The 9,683-nt window shown below is 39.3% G+C and overlaps 1 non-coding gene across 1 annotated transcript; it reads left to right on the top strand.

Moving 5' to 3' along the window:
- The first annotated feature begins 6,689 nt into the window (after positions 1 to 6,689).
- Positions 6,690 to 6,796, top strand: LOC118480104. The gene has a single exon (XR_004861740.1). It is a non-coding gene; the product is annotated as a small nucleolar RNA R71 (small nucleolar RNA).
- Positions 6,797 to 9,683: the final 2,887 nt, after the last annotated feature.

Here is a 9,683-nt window from a genome sequence, read left to right as displayed (position 1 = left end):
CAACGTTTAAACAAGAAAAAAAATTGCAATTCTGGTTTTGGTTTTCAAAAGAAATCAAACCGTAATCGTAGCTACAAAAAGAAAGGCCTTGGATTTATTCCACCAGAAAATCATAAAAATATGAAAAATTCTAAAACAAAAACAGAATTTTTTTCAGGTGGAAGTGCTGAAGATGAACAGAAGAAACCGTTCTGGAGACAGTCAAACCAGGAGTTTCTTGCTGAAAAGAAGATGAATGGAACTGCAATGCCTCATCCAAAGGAAACTCGAACTTGTTACAAATGCAATGAAGCTGGTCACATTGCATGGAACTGTCCAAAGAATATCAAGAAAAAACAGGGAGTTTCTGATAAACTTAAAGAAAAAGTTATTGATGTTGAACCACCAATCGAAAAACTTAAAGTTTTTGAAAACTCAACTTATGAGATTGGTGAGTGTTCGAAAAAGAATTTTTGCAAAAAGAATGAAAAGAACAACCAAGTGTGGGTTGTTAAAAAGGTTGATGAGAAAGTCGGCGATGAATCTGGTTCCACAAAGCCAGAAGAGCCACATGTTGATGTGAAAATTTCAGTGAATGATGATGAGTTTCCATCACTGAAATTTGAAGAGATTAAACAAAAAGTTGGTAAAGTTGAAATCTCGAATCAGTTTTACACAGAGAAAACTGAGTTTGATGTCAAGAAAACATTCAATGGGAATGTAAAGAAAATTTTTGGGAAAATGTTGAATGGGAAAGCATAGGGGGTTAAAGATTTTTATGCAACTAAAAAGGCAACATACAACCCTACTGCGCAAGAATTGAAAGCCATCAAGTCTCTGAGAAGACTTGGATGGAAGTTTGTTTTCCTTAAAGTCTTAGGACTATGCCGGAGATCCCAAGTTTATATCGTGGATCAGGAATCGGCATCATTCATATTTTATGAGAAATTGAATGAATTTGAAAAATGTTTGAATGTTTGCAGGTGAAGGACTACGCCGGAGCTTCCAGGTTGGTAACTGTGAAGCAGGAATCGGCATCCTGATTGGTAAAAGTGTCTCATGTAGACGTAACATTCCTACAATTGGTACTGTTTGGTTATACCTACAAGTGGTATTGTTTGTGATCTTACAAGTGGTACAGAGGTTGCTTAAATCCAAAACGGTAAATCAGGGACATTAAGTTGTACTTGATTTACTACACATGATAAAAATTGACAAAATGATGAACCATATCCCCATACTTTACAAGTGGTAAAAACAAATTCATTTTCCGAAAAATCATTTTGATTAAAACAAACTTAAGTGTTTTGAAATCTAAATGAAAAAATGGTTTGTTGAAAGGGGGAGCTCGGATTGTTTATGCATTAGTGGATGGCGAATTGATGCAATTCGATGTTAGTTGTCAAGTTTTTGTACAGTTTGGTTTTACAATTGGGTCAAAAGCTTAGTTGTTATCAAATTTTATCGTTAATGTGTTTGCATTTTAGGGGGCGTAGAAAATTTTCAGAAAATCCAAAAACATTAGAAAATTTGAAAAAGACAAATACATGATAAAATCCAAAAACGAGTTTGTTGTGAAAAAGAGGAAATGATAGTACATCAGTAGACTGTCACAACATGCTAAAGAATTGGAATGTAAAAATGTGATAAACAATCTCGCTATGGATGTGTCAGTAGGTTTTACACATTTAGTAAATTATGACGAGATATAAACTTAAAAATTTCAAACTTGCTTGTTCTGTGGGTTAACAACTTCTTGAATATATGGGTAACCCTCGAAATCTTGTTTGAAATGCCCCTTATTCTGAGATACTAGGTCTTTATGCTCAGTGATATCTGGGGTATTATCCCGGGACTTCTGCTGTGTGGAAGTACTGACCTAGTCTCTGGATAATGCTTTCTCCAAAAGCTTTGAAATATAAGCTCGCCCTCAGCAAGCTGATGAAACAATAAAATTGATAGTCGCTGCTGTTGTAAACAAAAGATCCTCTAAAGGGGACACACCCAAAAGTCGAAGTCGTCATCTCTTTGCGTATACGGAAGTATCGACCTGAGCTCTCACGGCCCTCGCATGTTAACCCCTAAACAGATATCATATGTGGTATACTCACCTGTAAGACTGAATATTGGGATCTGGATACGGGAGTATATTCAAGTAGTAGGACACACGAATAAGTTCAAGTGCTTAAAACATTAACATCGTATCTCGGATCAGTTGAAATTTGTGTAAAAATTTAAGTGGACAAATATATTGACAATCTAGGTAAATTGTTTAGAACTTAAAATGTAATCATCTTAACGATGTTAGTGACATGTCTTATCAACTGATATGATCCTCTTACACAAATTCACAAAAATATTGTTTGTAAATATTTCATTTCTGCATTTCGTTTGATTCTACAAGTGGTGTCATTTACTTTCTTTCAGAAAATACAAAAAGATTTTGTGTATGTTTTAGCATAAAGTTTTGAAAAAAGTCAAAAAGATTTTCGACAACTGATGTTGGAAAGCTGATTTTCAAAATTCCAAATGCTAAACATGATGACATTGTTGTGAGAGGGAGTGTGTTTTGAATGTGTAAATATGTTTTTTGAAACAACAATTGGTTCATCACAGAGAAAGTGATTTGAGGAAGAGTCGTTGTTGGTGCATACGGTTATATTCAAAATGTTAAATTTAGAAAATTTACTTCTAGGTTTAGAATGTGCAGGAATAGCCAGGTTTCTATCTTGAACCTGAAGATAGAGTGCCAGGTTCCGATACGTGAGGTTTCTGTGATTTTAACAAGTCAGACTGCAATCCCAGCAAATTGAGAGGGGGAGTCTGAAGACATCCAAGCAGGATAAATTGAGCCAGGCTATTCGATCTTGAGTCCTGAGCAGAAATAGAGCCAAGTTTCGATTTTGGAAATTAAAGACTCTGTGGAGAGAGCTTGAGCCAGGTTTCTATTCTGTGGACAAAGTTAAAGCCATGCAACCATCGTGGAACATGAAGAGCCAGGCTGATCGATCCTGAGAAGCTGTGTGATGGAAAGCCAGATAACGATCCTGATTCAGATGCTGCTGAAGAACAAAGAAATACCAGCACATTGTTAGGGGGAGTCTGTTGATGAAGATAGAGAGAGAAAAGCCCAGAGACAGATCAAGACTGAAGAAGTGAAGACATGACATTGTCAAAGACTCGATGGACGACTCGTCAACATCTGAGGGGGAGTCTGTTGGTGCACTACATCTGTCGACTTCGTCTTGTATCGAGTCTTAGATTGCATTGTATAGATTAGGTCATGTTTTACGAGAAAATGGGAGAATGTATGTGTATTAGACCCTGATTTCGCTCATAGGGTCTTAAGTAGTCTGATTTCGCTTATGTGGTCAGGTTGATTTCGCTCATGTGGACTCTGTGTCCCTTGGGGCGAAATCACAACACTATATATATGTGTCATGAGCGAAATCAGGTAGGAGATTTGTACGATTTCCACACCGAAGTGCTGCCGGTGTGAAGACTGCTTGTATTTGCATTCAAATCAATACAATCAGTAGTTAAAGTGAAGAATCAGCTGTTTCTAGCTTTGTTTCTTGTTATTCCGCACCTGAAACAGAGTAGAGCTTCTCTGAACGACTCATTCGGGTAAGGGCACCGATCCTACAGGTTAGGCTTGGGATAAAGGTAGGTGGTTGAGTTAGTGGTTAGTAGAAAAGGGCGAAAGGCGTAAAAAGCGTCGATTTTCGCAAGACTTTTATTTTTTTCCATAACATTTTATTTTAATGAAGCAATTCTTTTAACAAAGTTCTTTTTGATGAACTTGTTTGTTTTATTTCCTGGATTCATAATAATTTTTTTATAAGGAATGCCATATGAAAAACTGAGCTTTTTACTAAAATAAAGGGTTTAAAATGAAAAATGGTTTTGGTGGGTAAAAGGGTGTTTATTTTGTGGGTTAAGAAATGGAAAGGTTTAGTCTCAAAGGGGTTAACTAAGGGGATTTTGGGTAGGTGGTAAAAAAAAGAAAAATAATGGTGTAGAAATAAAAATGGTTAGTGCTAATGCCTCCATCATTTACTTACTCGGGTTTAAGTTGGTAAGGACCGGGAATGAATCGTCGTGGCAAGTTCTAAAGTTGTAAGAAACCAAGCGGCTATTCACACAAGAAACAAAAAATGAGCATTTAGTTTAAAGATGTATATTGGTATGCTCAATAAAGGCTCAAAAACTCACTTTTTGTGGGAATGAGTTTTTATGTGATCAAGTATATATAATCAAATTTTAACTAGATTTATCATGCCGTTTCATAATTTTCTTATGTTGTTTCTTTTTATCACGACGCTATCGGTTGTAAATTTGTAAAAATATAACTTTTTAAAACTTGTAATTCCCAAATTAAACCGAGATAAGTAAAAAAGTGAAAAATTTTTGAAAAAATTTGGGGTGATTAGCGGTTCCAATAGAGTTTTATGTAAGGCTTGTGATTAGGACTTGCAAAAATTCAAGGTTTTAGCATCCCCCCCCCACACACACACACTTAAATTACACATTGTCCTCCATGTGTCCCAAAAATAAGTTTTTAGGTTGATTGAATGTGTAAAAGTGTGTTTAAAAACAAAATTTAATGTTACTGAGCGTCTGGACACGGGCCCGTGGTGTCCGGGCACGGCCCCATTTTCAGATTGCCAGTAACAAAAATCTTTAAAAGGAAATAGAAGCCTGGGCATGGGGGCGTGTTCAGCGAACACGCCCCGTGTCCAGTTACCTGAACTGTGCGATTTCCTGCAGATTGTTCAGCACGGGGCCGTGTTGGGTGGGCACGGCCCGTGCTAAACTTGCTGTAACGAAGAAAAATTGTCAGGAGGCTCTGTTTCTGTGCATAGGGTGCTGGTTTAAGTTTCACTTGGTATCCTTCACCATCCAGAGTGTGTTTTATTCCTGAAATTAAAACTAAACTAGAAAACATAAAAATTAATCTAAGCTAAACTAAGGATAGTTCCGCGGAATGCCTCCTTGGTGCGCCACGTTTATAAGGGTCCTTGGCTAGACCCCAAGCCAGTCATATGTTACCCAAGTGGGATGTTTTGCATCCCATGTTGCACCATCGGAGAGCATCATCCAAACTTGAGTCTATGACCTTCATGTACTTGACCGGGTCGTCGTCTTCTACTCTTTTTCCAACTCCGAACTTTATTTCCTTGTCCCCAATCCTCAATGTTAGTGTCCCACCATTCATGTCTACTACTGCGTGGGCCGTAGCTAGGAAGGGCCTTCCCAAGATGAGTGGTACTTCGGTATCTTCCTCCATATCTAGTATGACAAAGTCGGCTGGGAAGACGAATTCGCCGACTTTGACTAATAGATTTTCAGCGATACCTTGTGGATATTTGATGGACCTATCGGCGAGTTGTATGCTCATTTTTGTAGCGCTTGTCTTTCCTAGGCCGAGTCGGTTGAACATTGATGCAGGCATGAGGTTTATGCTAGCTCTGAGGTCGGCTAGTGCATTGCAAATGGGGGATTCCCCAATCGAACAAGGGATTGTGAAGCTTCCAGGATCAATCTTCTTTTGCGGGAGTTTGTTGAGTAGGAAGGCGGAGCATTCTTCGCTTAAATTAACTAATTGCAATGATTCAATTTTCCTTTTGTTAGTGAGGAAGTCCCTCATAAATTTTGAATATTTAGGAATTTGGGTTAGGACTTCAATAAATGGAATATTGACAATCAATTGTTTTAGCAATTTTTCGAACTTTGTGAATTGCTCATCGGTCTTTTTACGGATTAACCGACCGGGGTATGGAATCGGAGGATTCTTGGTGGGCTCTTGATTTGGTGGAGGAGTCGTCTCTTGTTGGGGCGTTGGTGGAGTTGTGTTTTGGCTAGATCGGCTCTTTTCAGTTGATGGTAATGGAGCTTCCTCGGGACCCACGGTATGGTTTCTCAATGTGATGAGATGTACTTGTGCCTTTGGGTTGGTTTCGGTATTACTTGGTAACGTGCCTTGTGGTCTCTCGGAGATATTTTGAGCTATTTGACTTAATTGTTTTTCAATGTTTTGAATACTAGCTTGTTGATTTCTAAAATTCGATTCCAATTGTTGAAATCGATCCGAGTTTTTCTTTTCGGTGTCGGAGATGAGGCGAGATATGGTATCTTCAAGCCTCTCTCGTCCCCCTTGTTGTTGAGAGAAATTTTGTGACTCGCTTCTTGGTTGTTGAAAGTTTGTTCGTTGGTTTAGTTTTTGTTGGTTACTACTATTGCCGAGTTCTCTCCAACCAAGGTTAGGGTGGTTCCGCCATACTTGGTTGTAGGTACCCGTTGGAGGACCTGACGGCCTAGGTCTATTATCAATGTAGTTTACCGTTTCTGTTTGATTATCTAATTTTTTCATACAACTCCAATTTTCATGTGGGCTGTGGCCCACCACACCCTTCATAAGCCATAACTGAGGCCGTTTTTTCCATTTCCAACTTTTTGATTTTTGAAGAAAGGGCCTCGATTTGGGCTTATAAAGAAGTGCTTTCGTCAACCTTATGGGCGCCCGGGGCAATAGATTTATTGCCTGAGGGAATGTGCCACTGAAAATTGGTTTGAGCAATTTTCTCAATTTGATTATATATTTCATTTGGGCGACGATTACCTAAAAGTCCCCCGGAGCTAGAGTCAAGTGTTGTCTTGTGTGTGGCAACAATCCATTATAGAAAGTGGATACTTGGTGCCAAACTGCGAGACCATGATGAGGACACTTTCTTAATAGCACCTTGAACCTTTCCCAAGTTTCATATAAGGATTCCCCATCTTCTTGTGAGTATGTATTAATTTCAGTTATTAATTTAGCCGTTTTAGCAGGAGGGAAATACTTATATAAAAACTTTTGGGCTAGTTCATCCCAGGTGTTTACCGAACCAACTGGGAGGGTATTAAGCCAAGCCTTAGCTCTGTCTTTTAATGAAAATAGAAACATTCGAAGGCGGATGGCGTCATTTGATGCTCCATTGATCCGAAAGGTATCACACATTTCCAAGAAATTGGTAATATGTAAATGGGGATCTTCGTCCGCAAGTCCATGAAAGGTTGCGGAGTTTTGGAGCATCTGTATCAAATGCGACTGAAGTTCGAAGTTGTTGGCTTCGACATTTGGTGCATTGATAGCGGCGCCGAGATTACCTACAGTGGGCCGTAGGTAATCCATGAGGGTTCGTTGATCCGCCATTGGAAATTGGTCTCCCGAAACTTTCTCTTGGTTTTTAGCTTTAAGTCTTTTTCTATGAAAGCGTTCGGGTTCGTCTAGCGGTTCTTTTATGTCTCTGCTAGAACTGGAGCTCATACACTATGTAGAATGATCAGGTGTGGCGCCTGGTTTCCAAGTCTTGCAATAAAAACACAAAAGAATGTTGGTCAGAAGTTTCACCATGGCCCCGTGCTCAAATGTACACAGCCCGTGGTCGGAGGTACAGTAATTGTTTTCCGGATCCCTGTTACTGGAAAGCTCAACACGGCCCCGTGTTGCACCGACACGGCCCCGTGCTCAACCCTCTGTAACTTAGAAAATAAAAACTGCCAGTAACAATGCTGGGCACGGCCCGTGTCCGACCAGGCACGACCCATGCTGAGCTCTGCAGAAACTGAAAAACCAAAAAAATCCTAAAAAAATAGAAAAATAAGAGAAAACGATTAGGCCGCGGATTCCTAACTTTCTTAAAATCCTTGTGTCCCCGGCAACGGCGCCAAAAACTTGATGCGTGTCGTGTGTTATAGGTTTTTATGTATATTTTTAGCCCTTTTTAACCACTTTAGTCAAGTTTTAAATTTATAAAACACGATATTTACTAACACCAAACACACATATGGGCAAGTGCACCCATCGTGAGCGTAGTATAGTGTTGGTAAGATACCGAGGTCGTCCAAGGACACAAGAGCTTTTAATACCGGTTTATCCTCAACGTCTAATCAAATCAAAAGTTAAGAAAAATGTTTTAAACTAGAAAATAAAAACTAAAGATGCTGAAAAATAAAAATAAAATAAAAACAGATAGACAAGATGAATCACTTGGATCCGACTCGCCTTTAGTGTAACCTTTGATTATTTCTGCACTTTTGCACTTTTTAAGAGATTATCTTAGTTATTGTAGTAGGCCCCTCTTTTGAAGGTGATGTTACCCTCAACCCAGTAGTTTGAGTCAGCAAGGATACAATCCTAAAGGGTTGGATTATTAAAAGATAATTAATTAAGTTATTAAAGCGTAATGTGGTAGGCCCCTCTTTTGAAGGTGACGTTACCCTCGGCTAAGTAGTCTGAGTCAGTAGGGATACTTTCCTAAGTAGCCGGGTTAATATATTAATAATAGTTTACATATGAGGGGATCAAGAAATTCGGACCCCCGCTATCCAATACCGGTGGGTATTGAAGGAGATCCTACTAAGCTTGACCCAGGTCCTTGTAGGATTTATACACTTAACAAGGCAAGACTCTTACCAAACCATTCCCTTAACCCCCGACCAGGTAGCCAACATATCTCCATATAGACCGTGGAGATATGAATGGTGTAAATCTTTTATTTTATATATACAGTAAAATAACGCTAAGACACCATGGACAAATGATAAGGAAGACTCACCTTCAACATAGGAAACTAGTTATTAAAGTCACTAATACATAATCAAATAAAAAGTGCGAAAAGATTAAAAATAAAAAGTATTACACTAAATGCTTGTCTTTACAGAGTGATGTAAGAGACTTAGGCAAACATGGCCTTTGATTGTCAAGAACTCTTACAATCAATCTTGGATCCCGAGACTACTACACACACTCTATGATGGATGATGGATGATGGTGGTGGATAATGGTGTTGTGGCGGTGGTGGAGTGTGAGTGAAGTGTGAGAGAGGTGGTTTGCCAAGGGATGATTTGCAAGTGAGCCAAGCACCCCTATTTATAGTCTGCACAGAAGCCCGGACACGGCCTTGTGTCCATTAGGCATGGCCCCGTGTCCACTCATCTTCTCTTTCTTCATTAATTGCAGTTTGTCTGCATTAGTTGACCACGCCCCCGTGTCCGCTGGGCACGACCCCGTGTGCAGAAGCATATCAGTACTATCAAGATTTCCCTAGATTCTGCGAATCTTAGAGTTGCCACGGCCTCGTGTCCGCTGGGCACGCCCCCATGGTGGGTGATAGAAACTTTTACAACTTTGTCTTTTTTGCAGACATTTGGGCACGCCCCCATGTTCATTGAGCACGGGGCGTGTTCAGCCTTCTGTTCTCTTGTTTTTTCATGGGAGGATTCTGTCGAGGGGTCGGGCATGCCACGTTTATTCCTTTTCTTGTATTTATGTTGGATTTAGCTGCCTTTTTGCTTCTTTTGTTCATTTGAGCTCATTTAATCCTGAAAATACAAAAGGAAGACAAAAGCACACTTATTCCAACATTAGTACTAAAAAAGGGTTAGTTTTATGCCACAATTGATGTAATTTATATGTTGCATTTTGCACACATCACGATCATCCACAAGTAGTAACGATTTGTTAGCGTGGTGCAGTGAGTGTTGTGCAATCAGCGGAAGCAAAGACGTTAGATCAAAACCAATAGTATCTCAAAACGCTAACAAATAAGCATAAAACCACATGAAACACATAAAATTCCACATAAAACGACAAATATCAGAGTCAGCGATTGCGGGCTCAGAATCGATACATATAAAATCAGCGATTGCGAGCTTGAAAT

The sequence above is a fragment of the Helianthus annuus genome, chromosome 6 (assembly GCF_002127325.2).
Source record: "Helianthus annuus cultivar XRQ/B chromosome 6, HanXRQr2.0-SUNRISE, whole genome shotgun sequence".
Taxonomy (NCBI): Eukaryota; Viridiplantae; Streptophyta; class Magnoliopsida; order Asterales; family Asteraceae; genus Helianthus; species Helianthus annuus.
Note: the sequence above shows the minus strand (reverse complement) of the source record. Positions and strands in the feature narration are given on the sequence as shown.